Genomic DNA, 21,915 nt, shown 5'->3' with positions numbered 1-21,915 from the left:
GAGTCCGTAGCCTTTCCCCACCAAAGAGGGCAGACACACCCAACACTGCAGCCTCAAGGACCCTGCTCAACGGTACAGCAGCCTTTCAGGGGGCTGCTCCCTTGAGTCCAACAAGGGAACATGAGGAAAATGAACTTGACATTGAGATTTCACCTTGCCAGCGAATGATCCTTCAGGCTTCTCATAGGGGAATAATGCTCTCCTACTTTTCCCCCAATTCTAACTTGTATATACTTCTGTTAACAGACCCGCAGCCTTTTGTCCATTAGGAATATTATTCATCTCTTTATAAGACAATGAACCTTGAGGGAGAAAGAACAGGCAATTTGTCTTATTTGTCTACTGTCCAAAGTATTTACCTCAGTGACACATTACAGGTCCTCAACAAATATTACTTGGACTAAATATAGGTCTGTGTTTATTTGAGAAAGATAACCACTGGTTTATAAAAGTTAACACCTGTACAAAAAAAAAAAAAAAAAAACACAACTTTCTGGGTTTTCATAGACAAGGGGAAATTAAGCATGTAAAATCCGAAGTAAACATGTATTCCCTCTCTTCTTGCCGTCAGTCGGCGACTGTATAGCAACACCTACTGGGGCCAAGTATTATGGGACTCTACCTCCACCTCTTTTCTTAGAGTCTCTCACCGCTCCCAGCCACTGTGAGGATGAGGGAGCTGGGGCTGCACAGGCATCACCTGGAAAAAGCTGGAACAACAATGCTCCAGCCCATCCCCCAGGAAGGACTGTGATTCTCACTTTCAGGCAATCCTGCTGGGGAGAAACTCGCCTGCCAGGGACACCAAAGAAAGGGCTGCTTGGAGTGATTCACGGAAAGGCTCTCAAACTCGGCTGTGCTTTTAAAAATCACCCCGGGGGAGCTTTAGAAAACTGCTTATGCCTGGCTTCCAATTAAGTCAGAACATCTGGGGGTGGAGCCAGGGAATTCATAATTTTTTAAAGCTCCCAAGGTGATTCTAATATGTAGCCAGGGCTGAGAATCCGTGCTTTGCACAAGCCTGCCTTTCAGCACGCAAGCTAGGCTCATGGTTACAATCACTCAGCTGCTCACCTGCCTGCACTAATGTGCGCGGTACAATGCTTTGTCGCCGGGACCAGAAGACAGCAAGGGTCTAAGAGTGCAGTTGATGAGCACCTGGTTCTATTCATTTGTCCAGTCGGTCAGCGGAAACACTGCCTCGTGCAGACATTAATAATCAGCTTTGGCTTGTGACTCAGTGGCTCATGCATCATGGTCTCCTCTTGCTGGAACTATTCCCTCTGGTCTTCAGTCTCACTGCTCTTGTTTCTCCTCAAGAAGAGAAAAAGCTTACCTGCTGTTGCTGGGACCTTGAAGGCGCCTTTTACACTGGGAGGCAGTCACACCCAGAGCCTTTCTGGGCCCCCACCAGCCATTGCTGAGATCAATTCGCAAAGTCTCAGAACTTGCCCAAGTATAGAGCTGAGGGGTTTGGGAATAACCAGGAGGTGCAACAACTCGAGTTTGAATCCCAACTTCGCCGTGTATGACCTTGTCTGACTTTGGGCAATTTATTTAACCTCTCTGCCATTTAATTTTCCTCTCATTAAGCAGATGATGAATATGCTTATTGTTTAGCATAACCAGTACTGTTGCTAACAACAACAAAGCATGTGATGGTTCAACTGCAGCAAGACCCAGGTCTGTTTATCCTGAATCAGTGCTGCTCCATAATCCCATGAGAACTGCGGCAACATCAAGAAGTGACATAATCAGAATTTCACACACCGTATCTATTGACTCCTATAGTGCAGCGTTTTTTAAATGCCTTTCTTTTTGGTCATTTTTCTAGGATGCATGTGGACCTTTCTGTCTACAATCATGAATAACGACAGGTTAGGATGGGTTAGTAAATGGTTTGCTTCTGTCTCACATGAGATAAAACATAAAAACGCTTTTGAAATTAGGCAGTGATCTCCAACGGTTCAGCTGGCAGTTAATGTAACTCCATCTCCCATCATCACACAGTATTTTTTTTTTTGCAATGAAAACTCTCTAGTCACCCAATTTTCAAAGACTAACTCATGCAATATGCTATCTTTTGCTTGGAGATTAATATAATCATATGGAATAAGCACCTCCAGGCCGGCGCCATGGCTCACTTGGTTAATCCTCCACCTGCAGAACCGGCATCCCATATGGGTGCCAGGCTCTGTCCCAGTCACTCCTCTTCCAGTCCAGCTCTCTGCTGTGGCCTGGAAGTGCAGTGGAGGATGGCCCAAGTGCTTGGGCCCTGCACCCGCATGGGAGTCCAGGAAGAAGCACTTGGTTCCTGGCTTCGGATCGCGCCGGCCATGACAGCTATTTGGGGGGTGAACCAACGGAAGGAGGACCTTTCTCTCTCTCTGTCTATAACTGTCAAATAATAAATAAAAAATAACCACCTGCAACACAGCAAGCGCACCTCAGCACATCGCACAGCGGTTTTGTCACATATAAACCCGAGCTGGATCCACATTTCATTCCTGGGAGGATCCTGGGCTTTTAACAGAAAAGAAGTACTCACATTCCCTCTCTCTGTACTCTTATGATGATTTCTTGCAGGTGATTGACAATAAAGATTTCTCAGTATGAAAATTTTAAGGGCTTACCCATGACGGTGCGTCAGATGTGACCAGGCTGGGACCATAATGAACAAACCTCAGGTCATGCTCAGCCCTACTGCAGTCTTAAGCAACCATAATGGACGCCACTTACTGAGTAATGGTGATTACCATGTAGTGGGAACTACTGTAAGCACTCTGCCCGCATTACTTCATATCATCTTCGTAAAGCCTCTATCATCCCCATTTCACATATAGGGAACCCAAAGCTTCAGAAAGTTAAATTCATATCTAAAGTCACAAATCCAGAAGTGGCAGAACTAGGATTTGCACATGCAAAGCACACGGCTAATTACAAATGCTGCGGAGAAAGGGCCAGGCCAATGCCATGCCCTGTTCCAGAGCCCAAACACAAGGTCAGCTCACGCCCTGGCTCATTTCCTTCTAAACACTCACCAGGCCGATGATGCTGATACTTTGAGGGGTTCACAGGACTACTGCCTCCTGGCAGCTCTCCAGGAGGATCTGCTCCTCTGCAATGTCTGCTGCTACAGGCCTCCTGGATGTGACTCCTCCCTCAAACCCCTCCAACTTCACCCCTACTACCAGCTTGGATCCACCTGACCCCACTTTTTAAGGACCCTTGTGAGCACATTGGATCCACTGGGATAGTCTGGGATATTCTCCCCAGGTCAAGATCTTTAACTCAATATACAAATAAAAAGTCTCTTTGGCCATGCAAAGTAACATATTTACAATTTCTGGCATCAAGACATGGGCATCTTTGGAGGCTATTAATTTATCTATCACAGTTACTGACATTTACATTTATAAGAGAAAAATTGCAAATGGATTATCATAGAAAGGAATGTGATCTTTATTGTCATCTCCTGCATGTGATTTCTAATTTGACTGCGTTTTCTTAGGGCTTTTTTTCATGACTAAAAACTACTTGCTTTCTTCTGGCTGGAAACTTTTGGAACAGGTGCACGCAGTGACCAGTGTTGCTTGGGTTACAGAGCAGCTTGGGTGAGCAGCTGTGCGGGCAACACAGTGGTGGATATTTCTTCCAAATGTTCAGAGAAGAAAGTGTCTAGTAAGAAGCAGTCTCAAGTAGACTGAGAAAGATGATGAAGATCATGAAATGTGGAGGCTAAGTTAGGTCAGTGCCCTTACTATTAGCTGTCCACTAAAAACAAGTGAGCAGTCAAAAAGAGGATTTGAGGAGAAATTGTAGCTTCTTGAATGATAACTGAACCAGTAAATCACATTCTGACTGGCAGAATATACAAGAAACGTGGTTCTGTATTCTTGTGAGCTTTCTTTTCTAACCACGAAAAACAAGAAAACAAAAAGTTACAAAGACAAAAGGAAAGAAGAAAAACTTTCGTGAAGAATGAGTGGGGTCTACCCATGCAGAAATGCATTTGCTTTTGCTTTAAGTTCCCCTTAAGTTTGTAATTGGGAACGTCCACTCACTCAGTGCTTTGGGGAGGGATGTACTTTTATCTCCTAACCCGAAAAGAAAAGAACCCTACAGTGAATGCTACCGGGATAGAACTATGCATTCTGAAGGTTCATGTTCCTTTGTCTAAGAGAATAAAGTGAAATTCAAAATATATTTGAAAAGAGATTAACATAGTTCTAACACTAGGAACCCCATTTTATCTAAATATTTCTATTTGTTCACACTTTCATCCAATAACATTTAAATGTGAATATTCATCTCCTTGAAGAGTATTAACTAATACATAATGTTATTTTATTTAGAGCTGTAAGTTTATTTTAAAATATAATCACACATAAACTATATGATTTGAAAAAACTAGCAGTACCTAATAAAATTGTTATCACCATATTAAAATTCTTGAGTATCAATCTTAACTGAAAAATACACAGAGACAATAGCTTTAGGCTAGTAATCCTAAAACTCAAGTAATTACTTCTCCAACTTTAATGCACACACACACATAAGTGTGTATGCAAACATTAATGTACATACCAAACGCCTAGCAATCATGTTAAATACAGATTCCGAATCAGTTGGTACGGACTAGGAATGGCTCACTATTCTTGCATTTCTTACAAACTCCTAAGTGATGTCAGGGCCACTATTCTTGCCCTCTAGCATCTCACAGAGACCTACATAAAATTGCTACCTAGGCCTTCCCACAGATCTTTGATTTTAACAAATCCCATCATATTTATTTTATTTTATTTTATTTTATTTTATTTTATTTTTGACAGGCGGAGTGGACAGTGAGAGAGAGAGACAGAGAGAAACGTCTTCCTTTGCCGCTGGTTCATCCTCCAATGGCCGCCGCAGCCGGTGCACTGCGACCGGCACACCGTGCTGATCCGATGGCAGGAGCCAGGAGCCAGGTGCTTCTCCTGGTCCCATGGGGTGCAGGGCCCAAGCACTTGGGCCATCCTCCACTGCACTCCCGGGCCACAACAGAGAGCTGGCCTAGAAGAGGGGCAACCGGGACAGAATCCGGCGCCCCGACCGGGACTAGAACCCGGTGTGCCGGCGCCGCAAGGAGGAGGATTAGCCTAGTGAGCCGCGGTGCCAGCCACCATCATATTTATTCTATACAAACAGCCTTACACTGATTCAATGAACTGAGTAGGCACAATTTAGTTACAACTCTAATGCCTGCTGTAAGCATATGGTTAAATAAATGCTTAAATTGGATTTATTTTTTAAAAAGGCCTAAGCTGCCTGGACTTCAACCAAGTTTCAGACCAGCTTTTATCACATGATTTTTAACCCACTAATGCCCCTTTCTTGTAGCAGACAAAGTACCTCTGAGCCTAGAGTTGACAGTCTGAACCTTTTGGAGGCCATGACTTCTATGAGAATTTTTTTTTTGCTTTCAAACTTTTATTTAATGAATATAAATTTCCAAAGTACAGCTTATGGATTACAATGGCTTCCCCCCCATAACGTCCCTCCCACCCACAACCCTCCCCTTTCCCACTCCCTCTCCCCTTCCATTCACATCAAGATTCATTTTCGTTTCTCTTTATATACAGATCAATTTAGCATACATTAAGTAAAGATTTCAACAGTTTGCTTCTATGACTTCTATGAGAATTTTGTGTAAATTATGGACTATCTACCAATAGGACAATCTACAAACACACATGCACATATTTTGTAAATAAGTTCCAAAAATTACAAATTCATGCCTATCCAAGCATGCCTGAAATATTCATAAGCCTCTAGCTAAGAAACCATGGTCTAGGTACTATGCCTTGCAAATACCATCTGTTCCCGTGATATAAAACACACTACTGTAGTTTAACATCTTGTTTGGTACCATTTAGACTCCAGTAAACCATCTCCAGGATGTGTGCCTGAAAATGGCACAGTGTCTCTGGCCCAGGGCCTCTCCCCAGCCACAGACAGGTGCTTCCATGGGACTGGCCTCAGCATCTGATTTCAGATTGTCTCTAATTCTTAGCCTGGTTTGGCTTGCTCCTTGATTGAGCTTCCAAAAAAGTCCTCCTCCAATGGCAGTGCTCCCTTCAGAGGCCACGCTTCTGATTTTCAAGGCTTCTTTTCTAATCTCCCAACTTTGACACTGCTTCTTTTAATCAGAAGTTGTTACTTAGAAGACTCTTTAATTACTTACTATTTTACTTTTCTTTTCCATGAATACTCTTAATACACCAAGAAAGCCCTTATGCCTCTTACCCTCAAAGTTTTACCAGCCTAAGAAACCCTCTGCTTAAAGGGACTTTGATTTTCACCCTCTTTGAAAAATAAATTTCTAAAATTGAAAAGTATTTTCAATGGAGCACACCAGTAACTCCAAAAATATACAAAAAAAAAGACTTTTAAAATTAAAATGAAGATATGGAGTCTACTTGGATCGTTAATGTGCCCCCCACCCCAACACACACACATACATAAACAATTTATGGAGTGGGCATTATGTGCTTATTAAGCTTAATTATTTTATGAGCAATTCATGTGAATTCTCTTAGTAATTTGTGTTTCATTATATTTCTTACACTCCAGTGGGCAAAAATGGAGGGTTATAGAATTGATGATTATTAATGAATTGCAATATATGGCATTATATATTAAAGATTTTTATTGTAATTTCTCCTCACTTAAGAGTACAAAAATGGTAACTATGTAGAAATAATAGATGTGCTAATGATCTGGAATGTAATGGTCATTTCACAAGTTATAGCAAAACATCTAGTGGTTCAACTTAAATATATACCATACATCAAAGTTCAAATTGTTGCAAAATAAAAAGATATGGTAGTTTTCTGCTTATAAAGAAAAACCAGTAAATATTTTCAAACATTAGCTTTACCTTCACTTTAAAATGTGTTACCTTGTAACAGTGAAAAACAAAAGATGAGGGATTTGCAGATTTACCCAAATAAACACTTCATGCTGCATTATCTTCATAGACATTATTTAAACAGCTATTCAGTGCCACACTTCCTGTTCTATGTGATGAAGAGAGATTTCACAATTCAATAAATGGTTAGTTCATTTTCATATTAAACATTCTTCTTTATAAATAGCATTGGTGTTGGGGTGGGGGGGACCCAGACAGGGTCCCCATAAAATCAATTGGAAATGGTGGGAAGCTGCTGGCACTCTGAGAGTAATTTTAGTTCAACAGAAAATTAATCCAAAATTATACAAAATCAAGCCAAATTACACAAAATCCAACCTACAAAAGTAAACATAAAAGGTAACACAGTGTCAAAAAATATGCAGGTGAAGGTCATGCATATTCACACCTTATGAGGTTTTACCCAGTGGATTTTGATTATTCGTCTCTATTACTATATGAATGACTCAAACTAACTTAGGCTATGAGTCAAGCTAACTTACTGTGAGTAAGTTTACTCATAGACAAGTGAATGATTCTCCCATTCCCTTGTGTTAGCTGTCCTTGCTGATTTAACAAATCTTCACAAATTAAATCCTTTAACACAAGTTTATTTACTTCCAGTTCTGGAACTCAGAAATAAAAACCAAGACTAAAACCAAAGTGCTAGTAGCAGGGCTGGTTTCTCCTGGAGACTTCAGGTATAGAAACCCATTCTTTGCCTCTTGAAGCTTTGATTGGCTGCCAGCATCCCCTAGTTTGTGACCGCAGCACTCCAACCTTTGCTTCTGTTGTCATGTCACCTTATTCTGATTTGATCTTCTGTCCCCTCTTATAAGGATCCCTGTGATTGCATTAGGCTCACTTGGATTCACTTGGGATTAAAACCTCCCTATGTCAAGACTTTATTATAGCTGAAAAGTTCCTTTCAATATACAAGATGACACAGGTCTGTTATATGAGGATGTGGACATGTTTCAGGTGAATTATTCAGCCTACCACTTCACGGTTATTGATAAATTTTCCAATTATATTTTGATTTCCCCTGTAGACTTTAATATAAAGAAATAAGGAGGTATCCAGGGTGGCTTAAGTTTTTCAATTCCTATATAGTTTATTTCCTCAAAATAAATGAATAAAATAATAGTCTGATCTTAAATATCACGCTTAGAGTTTAGAAATCTGTCCTTTAGCAATAGATCCACTTTCAGGGTACCCTTGTTATCAAGATTCTGAAGGCTGCAGAACTGGGTAAGGTAAATCTGCAACTCCAAAAACAATGCCTTTGATGTGCTGCATTAATTAATAACTCCAGAATCTCAGGGGCTTACAACAATAAATATTACACACAACTGTGTATCAGTGTTGACTCTGTTCCTGCTCTTTCCTTGCTAGGTTCTAGGCTGAAGGGATAGACTTTATTTGGGACATGTGATTCCTGGGGCAAAGAAAAGGACACAGAGTAGTTAGTCAGAATACATAATTCCACTTGAAAAAGGAGTGATATCTGCTCATGTCCTATTGGTCAAAGCAAGTCATATGACCAAGTAACTTCATCAATGTGGGGGAGGTATATATTTTCAAAAGAAGATATGGCAAATCACTTCACAAAGGACATGGGTATATAACTATCTTTCACAGAGAAAGAAGCAAATATTTTGAAAAATAATACAATCTACTACAGATATCTAAATAGCCAATATAGAAATAATTGGCATTATAGACCAATAACTTCATTCATCCTAAAATATCTGTAGACTAAAAGGAGTGATAATCATAAAACAAAATGAGGGAGAATAAATATTAGTACTTTGGAAGTAATAAAAGTAAAAATCTATATTAACTTCATTAAGTCTAAAATGCATACTGTAATTTCTAGGGTAATCTCTAAAAGATATAACTGTAGGAGTGGGCATTTGGTTCAACAAGAAAGAAAGTAGTTGGGCCCACACATCCCATAAAAGAGTGCCTGCCTTTAAGTTGGCTTCAGTCCTGAACTGAGCGCTGATGCAAACTCTGGGCAGCAGCAGGTGATGGTTCAAGTGGCTGAGACCTGGATTGTATTCATAGCTCCTGACTTCAGCCTTCCAGCCCCTGCAGGCATTTGAGGAGTGAACCAGTGGAAAGGAATGCACTCTCTCTCCACCTCTCAAAATAAAAAAAATAATAATAATAAAAGAGGAAAAACCTCAGAGCTAACAAATAAAATAATAGAATGTAATTCAACCATGTCAATAATCACATTAACTATTGTGGCCTAAATAAAACACTCCTATTAAAAGACACAAATTGATGGAGTGGATTTTTTAAAAATAGGACCTTACTATGTGCTGCCAAAACAGAGACACTTTCTATATAAAAGCAAAGAAAGGTGGAAGGGAAGTGGGACAGGGTGTATGCACCAGGCAAGTGTTAAGCATAAAAACGCTGGAATGCCTTGTGCTAACAAAAGAAAAGTCTTCAAATGTCAGAAGAAATAAACTTCAAGACATAGAATATTACGAGAGACTAAGAAGTGTATTTTGTGGTGATAAAAGCTAATCTATTAAGAAGACATAGCAAATTTAAGATTTATATTCATCCAATAACAGAACCTCAAATCACATTAATTAAAAACTAAAGGATGAAAGGACAGATATACCACTGTATAATTACAATGGGAAGCTGTAATCTACATTTTTCAATAATTGATAAACTAAACACAAAATAATCAGAAAGGACATGAGAATCTGAATAATACCTTCAAACATCAATCTAATTAACATTCACAGAATGAAGCATCCAACAAATGCAGAATACACATTTTTTTTTTCAAACTCACATGGTACATTCACCAAGATAGACCAAATATTGAATCATGAAACAAGACACAACATGGGGCACGCATTTGACACAGCAGTTAAGACCCTGCTTGGGCCATCCATATCCCGTGTTGGAGTGTCTGAATTCAAGTCTGGGTTCCACTTTTGATTCCAGCTTCCTACTAACGTGGGAGGTAGCCAGTGATGACTTATGTACTTGGGGTCCTATCATGCATATGGGAGACCCAAACTGAGTCCCAGATTCTTGGCTTCAGATTGACACAGCCCTAGGTTTGCAGGCATTTGTGGAGTAAACCAGACTATGGAGAATCTCAGTCTGTCATTCCCTGTCTCTGTCTCTCCTCTGCCTTTCAAGTAAATGAAATAAATAAATTAAAATTAAGAATTATCCAAGCTATTAATAAACTCTGTATTTTAAAACACAAACTATACAAAGAGAATCCTCTGACCCAATATAATTAAACTAAAATTAATAAAAAATAATATACCTAGGAAAAATATAAATAGGCATAATTTGGATAATACATTTATAAATAACTTGGTAAAAGGAAAAATCATGAAAGAAATTAGAGAAATATTTTAATAGAATGGCAACAAAACATACAGCTACATTAGTCAGGGTTCTCCAGAGAAACAGAACCAGAAGGATATATGTTGAGAAACAGAGACAGACAGAAAGACATAGAGAGAGGAGGGAAAGGAAAGGAAAGATTTTAAGGAATGGCTCACACCGTTGGGAGAGCTACAAGCCTAAAATTTATAGGTCAGGCTAGTGAGCTGGAGACTCAGGGTACAAGCTGTTACTGCATTTTGAGTCTGAAATTCACAGGGCAAGGCATGAGGCTGGAAACAGATTCTGCTGCAGTCTTGGTGCAGATTTCTTTTTTCTGCGGGAAACCTCAGTTTTTACTCGTAATGACTTTCGATTGAATGGATAAAGCTCAGCTGCATTACAGAGAGATTTACACATTTCAAATATACTCATTGTACGTGTTAATTCCACACAAAAATTGCTTCACAGAAGCATCTAGACTAGTGTTTGGCCAAACAACTAGGCACCAAAGCCTGTTAAAATTAGCCATCACAGCGTATCAAAATTTGGGAGACAATTCTAAAGTCCTTAGTGGGGGAATTTATAACTTCAAATGCCTATATTAGAAAAGAAGAAAGATCTAAAATCAATAAAAATACTGTTCTGCTTTAAAAATAAGGTATGAAAAAGGCAAAGTAACTTCAATCTAGGAAGAAGGGGGAAAAAAGAAGCAGAATTTAACGAAGTAAAAAATGGACAAATAACAGAGAAAATATACAATCCAAATACTATCTCAGAATATCAATAAAACTGAGAATGTCCAACTTAACTGGTCAAGAAATAGAAGACAGAGAATACAGATAATCATCAGTAGGAATGAAAAGAGAGTTCTCACCACAGACACGAAAAGGAAACAAATAGAATATTGCAAACAATTTTATACTAACAACTCAAAAACTTAATGGAAATGGATCATTTCTTGAAAAGCACAATTTATCAGGATTGATAAAGAAGAAACAGAAAGCATGAGTAATTGGATGTATGCTTTAAAATATAAATTTATTTTCAAAAACATCTCTCAAAAGAAAACTCCAAGCTCTGAGTGCCTGTCTATAATAATGAATCATATCCAGGAAGAAACAGCAGCAATACTACCCAATTTTTTTTCAAAACATAAGGCAGGGGGCATTACTGCTGTATTCATTTTCTCAGGCCAGCATAACCCTAATACCAAAATACGACAATTATATTAGCAACAAATAAAATTACAGACGAATATTCCTCAAGTAAATATATCTTTAAGAAATACAATGAAATCAAATTCAATGATATTTTAAAAGAATAAAGGGTCATAAACAAATCAAACACAGCAGAAATACAAAGTTACCTTTTTTTAACTTTTATTTAATAAATATAAATTTCCAAAGTACAGCTTTTGGATTACAGTGGCTTTTTTCCCCCATAACTTCCCTCCCTCCTACAACCCTCCCATCTCCCGCTCCCTCTCCCATCCCATTCACATCAAGATTCATTTTCAATTATTTTTATATACAGAAGCTCGATTTAGTATATATTAAGTAAAGATTTCATCAGTTTGCACCCACACAGAACATAAAGTGTCAAATACTGTTTCAGTACTAGTTATAGCATTAATTCACATTGGACAACACATTAAGGACAGAGATCCTACATGAGGAATAAGTACACAGTGACTCCTGTTGTTGACTTAACAATTTGACACTCTTGTTTATGGCATCAGTAATCACCCTAGGCTCTAGTCATGAGTTGCCAAGGCTATGGAAGCCTTTTGAGTTCACCGACTTTGATCTTATTTAGACAAGGATAGTCAAAGTGGAAGTTCTCTCCTCCCTTCAGAGAAAGGTACCTCCTTCTTTGATGGCCCATTCTTTCTACTGGGATCTCACTCACAGAGATCTTTCATTTGGGACATGCTCAATCGGACTTGCCCCAAATGGTGGAGTTAGAAATGTGCCAGGGGATTCCAATACAATCCCATCAAGGTGGCATGTACCAATGCCATCTCACTAGTCCCAGTGATCAATTTCAGTTCACAATTGATCATAATAATAGGTCTAAGAGTCAAAGGGATAACACAAACAATACTAGTGTCTGCTAATACTAACTGATAGAATAAAAAAGGGAGAGAATGATCCAACACGGGAAGCGGGATACACAGCAGACTCATAGAATGGCAGATGTCCCCAACAACACTCTGGCCTCAGAATCAGGCTCTAAGGCATTTGGATCTGGCTGAAGAGCCCATGAGAGTATTTTAGGCATGGAAAGCCAAGACACTCTGGCAAAAAAAAAAAAAAAAAAAAAAAACCTAGCTTTACATTTTAAAATCAATTAGTGAAATTCACTATATTTTTAAAAAAGCAGAAAAAACATTTAGTCATTTTCACATATGCAGACAAAATTGAAAATATGTAACACTATTTATGATATTTTAAAAATTCTAAACAAGGAATTTTAGCTGAACACCCTCAAAGCAATCAAGAACACTTCATCATCTGGGGCTGGTGCTGTGGCATAGTAGGTAAAGCCACCGCCTGCAGTGCCAGAATCCCATATGGGCACTGGTTCAAGTCCTGCTGTTCCATTTCCAATCCAGCTCTCTGCTAGGGCCTGGGAAAGCAGTAGAAGATGGCTCAAGTCCTTGAGCCCCTGAACCACGTGGAAGACCCGGAAGAAGAGCCTGACTCCTGGCTCCTGGCTATGGATTGGCACAGCTCCGGCTGTTGCAGCCATCTGGGGGGTGAACTAGCAGATGGAAAACCCCTCTCTACCTCTCTCTCTCTCTCTCTCTCTCTCTCTCTCCATCTGCCTCTCTGTAACTCTGCCTTTCAAATAAATAAATAAATCTTAAAAAAAAAAAACTGCACCTATGAAAAACCTGAAACCAATGTCTTATTTATCAATGAATGCGTGCTTATTTCACCTAGACATCAAAAATAAAGGGAGGATGCTTGCTTTTACCACTTTTCTATATTATTCTAGCAGTATTAGCAATTGCAATAAGATAAGAAATATTGAGAAAACAGCATTAAATGTTAGGAAGGAAAATAGAACCATTTCTATTTGTAAAATATGATTTTTTTACATAGAAAAATCCCCAATCATTTACAAAACAATTATTAGAGCCACTAAAATCATTTATCAAGAATTCAGGACACAAGGTTACTATTTTAAATCTATTATAATCTCATCACTAGCAACAAACAATTACAAAGTAAAATTTTCAAAATTCTGTTTACAGTGCTATCAAAAAATGTAAAATATCTAGGACTAAAATATAACAAGTGACATCCAATATCTTGACCCCTGAAACTATGAAATTGTGAGAGACATTAAAGAAAACATAAATTAATGGAAAGATATAGCATGCTCATACTTAGGAGACTCATATTGTGAAGCTGATAACTCATAAAATTGAAGTATAGACTTCATTTTTAATATAATCTGAGTTAAAATTCCATGAGATTTTGGTAGACATTGGAAGACTTATTCTAAGATTTATTTGGAACTCCAAAGGTCCTTGACTATCAAAAATAATTTTAAAAGAAAAGACAAAAGTTAGAGAGCTTGTTCTGATCTCAGAACTTATTTAAAGCTATTATGATCAAAATGAGTTCATATTGATGAAAAGATAGACATAGTAATCAATGAAACACAACAGAGTCTGGAAGTGGAGCTACACATGCTGGACCAATTTATTTTTGACAAATTTCTAAGGCAGTTTTAAAGAAAAAACTAGCAAACTAGTAAACGGATATCCATGCAGGAAAAAAAAGAAGAAAATTTATCTTTATCTTACATCATAAAAAAATTTACTCAAAATGAATCATAGATGTAAATGTGAAACTAAAACTCCAATACTGTTAAAAAAAAAAAAAAAGAGAGAGAGAGAAAGAGAGTATCTTTGTGACCTTGAAGTAGGCAAAGCTTTCCAATATAGAAAACACAAATAATGAAACACAAAAAATTAAGATTGATGAATTTAGAAAAGGAAAAACCTTTCCTCACTAGTAATAAAATTTTAAAAGCAAGCTGTTCACTGAGCGAAACTCTCAAAATACAAATCAAAGGGTATGTATCCATAAAACAGAGAATTATCACAGCTCAATAATGAAAGTGACCTAATAAGAAAATAGATAATGTGCTTAAATACTTTTTTACCAAGAAAGGTAGACAAATGACAAATGCACACATAATGAGATGCTCAAAATCATTAGCCATTGGAAAAATGCAATTTACACCACAATTTTTACACACATATGGGAATGGGTAAAATTAGAATGATTGGCCATACCAAATATTGATGTGTAGCAACAAAAGTCTCATAGGTTTTTCTTAGGGATGTAAAACAGTATAATCACTTTGAGAAACAGTTCTATCATTTCTTTAGAATATTGCAACTATAAATACCATAAAACCCAGTCATTCTACTTACAGGAATTAATCATATATATGTATATTCTTACACAAACTTGCCCACAAAATGTTCACAATAGCTTAGTTATAATTGACAAAGACTCAAAACAATGTAGATATCCATCAAGAGATGAAGGGAACACAAATCCTGAATTACTCATAAAATGGAATGTTAGCAGCAGTGGAAAAGGAAACAACTATTGAAAGATGCTTCAGTTTGGCTAATCTCAAAAACATTATTCTGAATGAAAGAGGCCAAACCAAAAATGTTTTAAAGGATATATATATATACATATATATATATGACTTCATCTATTTAAAGCAAAAAAAAATATACTGTTAGAAAACATTATTGTGGTTACTTTTGAGAAGTGGTAGTAATTTCGAAGACAGGGACTTCTGTGGTATTTTGTTTTTATTGATAGAGGTATTGCTTATATGGTTGTGTTCATATAAAGAAAATTTATCATGCTAAATATTAATGATATATATACCTGTCATGGTATTATAGTTCAATGAATTCAATTAATTTAAAATACATAAATAAATAAAAGCACATGGCTACAAATTGCATTTTCTACTCCTATAAAAATTAATAGAATTATTTGTATTTGTCATGTCCTGGTGACCTTGTTACATGGCATCAAAATCATGCTTCCTGCTCCTGAACTCTAGAGCTAATAGAGTCCTCCTCATCATTGCCTAACCCCAGCACCTAAAACCCCACCAGAAGCAGACCCAAGAACACTGTAGACCTCTTGGCTGCCATCTGTTGAGAACGAGCTACTCTTAAGTTTCTTCGTTCACACACATTCACATACCCCACCATCACAACACAACTACCACCTCTACTACTGATAAGGAAAAGAGTAAAAACTACATTGTGGCTATCAAAATTCGTATTTTTGCCATATGTTCTTCCATGTTACTCTCCTCTGATAATTATGAAAGACTGTTTTGTCATTATTTTGGGCAGCAATTGCATTTTTGAACAATCCTAACTGACAAATGCATTTGCAAATGTAGGCCATGTCCAGATGGTCACAATTCTATAACAAGTCTATAATAGGCAAATCACTGTATTCCAAATCCAAAACAAATGTTCTCCTCTCCAGGTTAAGTTATGATGGGCCCAGAATCTCTGTTAAAAATTTTATCTTAATTCCAGCAATCCTTTGGGGCGGAAAGAGACGAAGGGGAAAATCTGGTGGCCTGTATGTATGAGTCACCGTTAACCTGCGGGAGAACCTGAATTCTCTTCAGGGGAGACAGACATTTCTCTAGAGAACACAACAGAAACCACTGACAGACACCAATGCAGCTAAAGTTATAAAAACCAACATTAAAAATGACCCCATGGAGCAGATATGCAGCAATGGGTTAAACCATGCCTTGGAATCTCCACATCCCATACAAGAGTGCTTCCAACGTCTGCTTCCAACCCCAGATTCCTGGAAAGAATCAAATGATGGCTCAATACAAGGAGCCCCACCATCTGTGTGGGAGAACCAAGCTGAATACTGAGCTCCTGGCTTCAATCGCATCCAACCTTGGCTGTTGCAAGCACTTGGGGAACAAAACAGCAGGTAAAAGATTCTCTCCCTCCCCCTCTCTCTCTCCCTTCTCCTCTCCCTCCTCTTCTCCCTCTCCCTCCTCTTCTCCCTCTCCCTCCCCCTCCCCCTCTCCCTCCTCCTCTCCCTCCTCCTCTCCCTCCTCCTCTCCTTCTCCCTCTCCCTTTCCCTCTCCCTCCTTTTTCCCACTGCTGTGTGTATGTTGCTCTGCTTTTCAAGTAGATGAAAATAAAAAACCTTGAAAAGATCCCATTTATGTTCTTATTGTATCCATGCTCCTTAAAAAATATAACTTTGCAGCATATCTCATCAAGATGATGAGTTTCTTTTTCCACCCCCTTGAATCTAGCCCAGCTTTGTTATTTGCTTAAATAACAGAATATGTAGAAAGTGATACTGTGCCATTATGAGCCTAGTTTTCAAGGGACATTGTGTGTATCTTCTCTCTCCCTCAGAACCCTGCCTCCACCTTATATACAAACCCCAGCTAGCCTTCAGGAAGACAGTTCAAGTGTATCATTCAAGACCATCCTATATCAGCCTACAGTCAATTATATGCATACATGTAAGTGATTCCTGTCCAAATTAGAACAGTTGCTTATCAAACCCAGAGCTGATCACAAAATAAGCCCACATGACACCAGAACTGCCTAGCTGACCCATAGTCTTATGAACTAAATACATATGTATTTGTAGGTCATTAAGATTCCAGATCATTCATTATACAAATAGGCATACACTATTGAAACAGAAATAGTTAAAGGTATGCACATTGCCTTCATCAGAAGTCTAGATGTCTGTAAAGAATATCTGACCTGATTCCCCATGTTATGAATACAAATAAGAAGAAAACATACAGGACATGAAGCAAGAGCCGGAAGTGGCAGCTCTCTTCTTTACTAGATATGGCTATTACTACATCAACATTTGTTTTAATAATTCTTTCATAAAAACCATATAAGTATTAACATCTAACATGTAAGTAGTTAATATAGGCAAAGAATTATGGAAAACATTTATATCAATCTTTTTTATATAATGCAAGGAAATGAAGAATTGTTCAGAATCACACACGGTACCTGTCAATGAATGACTCTTCTGACACACGTAGCCATGCCCTGCAGTAACATCGTATTCCACTGATTCACCATTGTGAGGCATGGAGCTGCAGCTGACATGGGGCTGAAATGCCAGGCAGTACCCTAAGCAAATAATAACAGAGGTCCAAATTACCTTGAAAATGCCTTTGTCCATAAATTGCAATGCCAGCTGCAGGAAGTCTACTGGAACCAGTTTTTCATCCAATATTGAACAGAACTGGGGCAGGAGAGAAGTCAGTGGAAATATGTGGACTGTCTTAGGGTCCATGTCGAGTCCCAAATAAATTTTAAAGGAATGTGAAATGCATGACCAGCTCCCAAGACGAGATGCTCACAGCATGAGAGCATAAACAAAACCTGAAACCACTGAATGGTCAGCCTGTTTGCCTTTCCCACCTCATATTCCCTTTGACCCCTAAGCCAGAATGACAAATGGAGTCACCTGCAGTATTAAAATTCTGTCCCTTCTCCTGCCTCCTTCCATCGCCAACTGTTTAAACACATTCACAGACAATAAATGGGCTCCGGGGGCAAGTCCACCATAATGTTTCAGGAAAGCATACTATTCCATTGCTTCCAGACCAGATCAAGGAAGTTGGAGCCATGTGGGCTCCTGGAGAGTGTGCTAAGATCTGGCGCTAACCTCATAGGGGTCCTAGCGTTATGGGGCCCTACTCTGTGTCAGACTCCACTTGACATCTCTGGAGCTCCATTGCCCTCACATAGAAAATGGTTTTTGACTGAGAAATGTGCCCTAATCTCCCATATGAAAAGATGTTGCTTCCAGGAAATAATAAAAAGGTGAAAGAGGAGCCGAGTAGATGCTGGGCTCTTGTTCCTCTCTGAGCAATGGCCTGCCTGGAGCCCCTCTGGGTGCTTCCTGAGACCCAGAGTCCCAGTGCCTGCCCTCAGCTGCACCCTGCATTCACGTTTCCAAGATATCACAACCCTGTGCTCCAATCTCAGATCCTTGCCTTGTTGCCAGCATCAACCTCCATCACTTATTGCTGATTGCATTTCCTCCATGTGTTCCTTCCACAGAACTCATAGTACATATCCCATGGTGTTTTTCTGAATATGTAAAATTACAAATAGTAAGTCGAGATATTTCAGACCCCTTATTACCATCTGAACTCTCAGTGGGTAACAGAAGCAGAAAATGACCAACTTATGCAAAAATACATACAGACAAACTATAACGACACTGTAAAAAACTGAAGGGAGCACAAGCCAGCCTTGGGAACATTGGGCCCTGGGCTAGATTCGGGCATCCCCACAGGAAGGCAAGCATCACTGAAGGGGCCTCGGCCTTACCTACCTTCTGTAGTTAGGAGGGAAGTTGCTGGGAGAACCCAGTTGGCCTACCCTGAACCACATCCACCTGTGACCAGAGGTCAGCAGCCCTGTAACCGGATGCTTCATTCAAGCTTCATGGAGTAAAGAAGAGGGGAGCTTCCTAAAGCCAGGAGGTACTGCTGCTAGAACAAGAGGCGAGATGCTAGGCAGACAGAACCCAGGTCCCACACCTAGCCCTGCAGTAATCAACAATGTTAGAGTCATATGAAAATTTTAAAAACGGATAACTTTAATAAAAATTGCCCAATCAATGGTAATAACCCTTAGTTATATATTCTTGACCCATCTCTCCATGCCTACCTGCCTGCCTGCTGGGCCTTTTGTGGTTCTGGTCCTGGCTTTCCATTGAGAGTCTTGTCAAGCTTAATTATCTGTTGGGGCAAAATGCTTTATGCAGGTGCACTGGGCCAAAAAATACCGTGAACCCAGTGGATAGGCCTACGTGCCCTAAATACAAGATTCTTGGTTTTTCTCACTTATAGAATCACATGACCTCCACATAACTGATGACTTAATAAATGCTAGAACTATGACCTTCACCCAGAGACAACACAAAGAAACTCAGAAACCAGAACAGTAACCTAGCCTCACCCTCCAAGAACTCCCTCACTCTGTGAGTTCACGCATGCATTTGAGCAGCTGTCCCAGTCTAGGGCTGATCTCAGACCACTGTGCCATCAGGTCAGACGGGAACATCAACACTGTATTTAGCCAAGAGTGAAATAGAAGAAGAGAGAAGCAAAGTCCAAACAGACCAAGTAGAACAGTTCAGTCTATCCTTCTGTTTGTAATTTTTCTTAGCAAAACAAGGGGATGCCGCTTAGTGTGTATATTTAGACTCAAAAGCCCAGATCCAAGAGAATTTTCTGGATGCTGCCTTATGATTCATTTATTAGCACCATACTCTAACCAACTGAGCTACTCAGGATTCATTTAACCTCTCCATGTCCTCTTCCTATGCAACACAACACAGCTGGATAAAAATTCACACCTGCAGTCCACAAATGAGAAAATAGAATTCAGTCCAATTCAGGTCCAGTTTCACATAACCACAAGACATCAGGATTCCTGGTTTCTATGCTAACTACCAACTGCTGGCTAACTCGGGAGGAGTTGCTTCCTTTCTGTGGGTCTCTGATTTCTCATTCCTTGGATAAGGATGTTGAAAAGCAGGTTTTCTAATGCCTCTGCCTCCCAGTTTGGATGTTCAATGAAGTTAGCTCAGAGAGACTCTTAGGAAGAAATGCTCCCAGTGTCCAGGGGACCAAAGGTTCTCCCGGGGCTAAAACAAGGGTAAATGAGGGGGCACTATTTTCCCAGCTCAATTCAGCTGTCAGTCAGGAACTGAAAAGGGCACCTGCTGACCTTATTCATGAATATCATTCTTTCAGGGCACTGGCTCTGTAGGATGTGGAATGATGACAAAAGTCAGAGTTCAGTAAACCTTTTTCTATAAAGGACTGGATAATAAATATTTGATACTATGCTGGCTTATACTCTGTCACAACTATATAACACTGCCTTTGGTGTGTGAAAACAAAAATAATACTCAAACGGATGAGTTTTTTTGTATTGCATTTAAAATAAAATGATGTAGATTGGCCTCATGGGCTGTCATTGGCTGGCTCCTGATATAAGTGATGGTCTCTGTGGTAAGAAACATGCAACTTTACCACCTACATGTCACAGAGGGACATGAGGCCTGGTGGAGTTTATTATTTTTTTCTTTTCTTTCTTTCTTTTTTTTTTTTTTTTTTTTGACAGGCAGAGTGGACAGTGAGAGAGAGAGAGAGAGAGAGAGAGAGAGAAAGGTCTTCCTTTTTGCCGTTGGTTTACCCTCCAATGGTCGCCGCAGCCGGCGCCCAAAGGCCCGCGCACCGCGCTGATCCGAAGCCAGGAGCCAGCTGCTTCTCCTGGTCTCCCATGGGGTGCAGAGCCCAAGCACTTGAGCCATCCTCCACTGCACTCCCGGGCCACAGCAGAGAGCTGGCCTGGAAGAGGGGCAACCGGGATAGAATCTGGCACCCCGACCGGGACTAGAACCCAGTGTGCCGGCGCCGCAAGGCGGAGGATTAGCCTAGTGAGCCGCGGCGCCAGCCCTGGTGGAGTTTATTATTATCAAGGGAGCCTGGAGAATGTTCCAAAACCATAAAATAATTTGGAATAATAATAACAATGTGAAGATCACTGAACTAGGATGCAGAAGATGTGAGTTGAAGCCAAGTTCTAGTGTTTAACTTAGTTGGCTAAGCACTTAACATGTGTAACTCTAAGTTTCCTCATCTCCAAATTAAAAATAAAAATAAAAATGTCACACAAGTGTACCTAAAAAGAATAAGATACTAGTCATTAACATTTGAGTATTTTCATAAAATATAAAATACTATTTTCATCATCTCCATCATTTATCATCACATTAATTCTCAAAAAAAAAAAAGCCCTTAGGATCTGTCTGAACTGTAGATAATAGTATCTCATTCATAGCATTCTAGCATGTAGACATCATTGTACCATCTTATGCATAAGACACTGAAGGTCATGTGAAAACTAAAAGCAAAATTGAAAGACAGTGCTACATTAAGATAAGGTGCCATAATCATTCAAGAAAAGGAAAACAAATGGGATTTGCTGCTCTGACTTCCCTGCCCGTCTGTCCCCAGGCAAACTTTTAGGAGGACCTGTTCCTGAACACATGTTTCTCTCTCTCCCTCTCTCTCTTGATTTCTCTCTGTGTGTCTCTTGATCTCTCTCCCTCATTTTTTCTCTTGATCTTACTCTTATGTTCTCCTTCTCTCTCTTTCTCCTTCATCCCTTCCCTGCAGTCTGTCAGGTTTCCCCCAATAAGCACTTTAAAAAAAAAAAAAGATAAAGAAAACAGTATTTCCCGAGACTACACTCCTACATGATATTTAAAATCAAATTCAACATGTATGTTCTAAAACCCACTCACTGTGTACAATCAACAGGCATCCCTTTAAGGAGCTTCTCTTCTGCATTAGGGCCCTTATGACATAGTAATGACATACTCTGACCAACTAATGAGCCTGGAAAAGCAGCAGAAAATGGCCTAGGTCCTTGGGCCCCTGCACCCATAAAGGAGACCTGGAAGAACCTCCTTGCTCCTGGCTTC

At 39.4% G+C, this 21,915-nt stretch overlaps 1 long non-coding RNA gene across 1 annotated transcript in view; it reads right to left on the bottom strand.

Moving 5' to 3' along the window:
- Positions 1–20,513, bottom strand: part of LOC127484148 (uncharacterized) — a 200,224-nt gene extending 179,711 nt beyond the window's left edge. The window contains exons 1-2 of the long non-coding RNA XR_007910914.2: positions 19,086–20,513; positions 17,409–17,531 (exon numbers count right to left, since the gene is read on the bottom strand). This is a non-coding gene — a long non-coding RNA (uncharacterized lncRNA). The remainder of the gene's footprint in view (positions 1–17,408; positions 17,532–19,085) is intronic.
- Between the last annotated feature and the right edge of the window lie 1,402 nt (positions 20,514–21,915).

The sequence above is a fragment of the Oryctolagus cuniculus genome, chromosome 15 (genome assembly GCF_964237555.1).
Source record: "Oryctolagus cuniculus chromosome 15, mOryCun1.1, whole genome shotgun sequence".
NCBI lineage: Eukaryota > Metazoa > Chordata > Mammalia > Lagomorpha > Leporidae > Oryctolagus > Oryctolagus cuniculus.
Note: the sequence above shows the minus strand (reverse complement) of the source record. Positions and strands in the feature narration are given on the sequence as shown.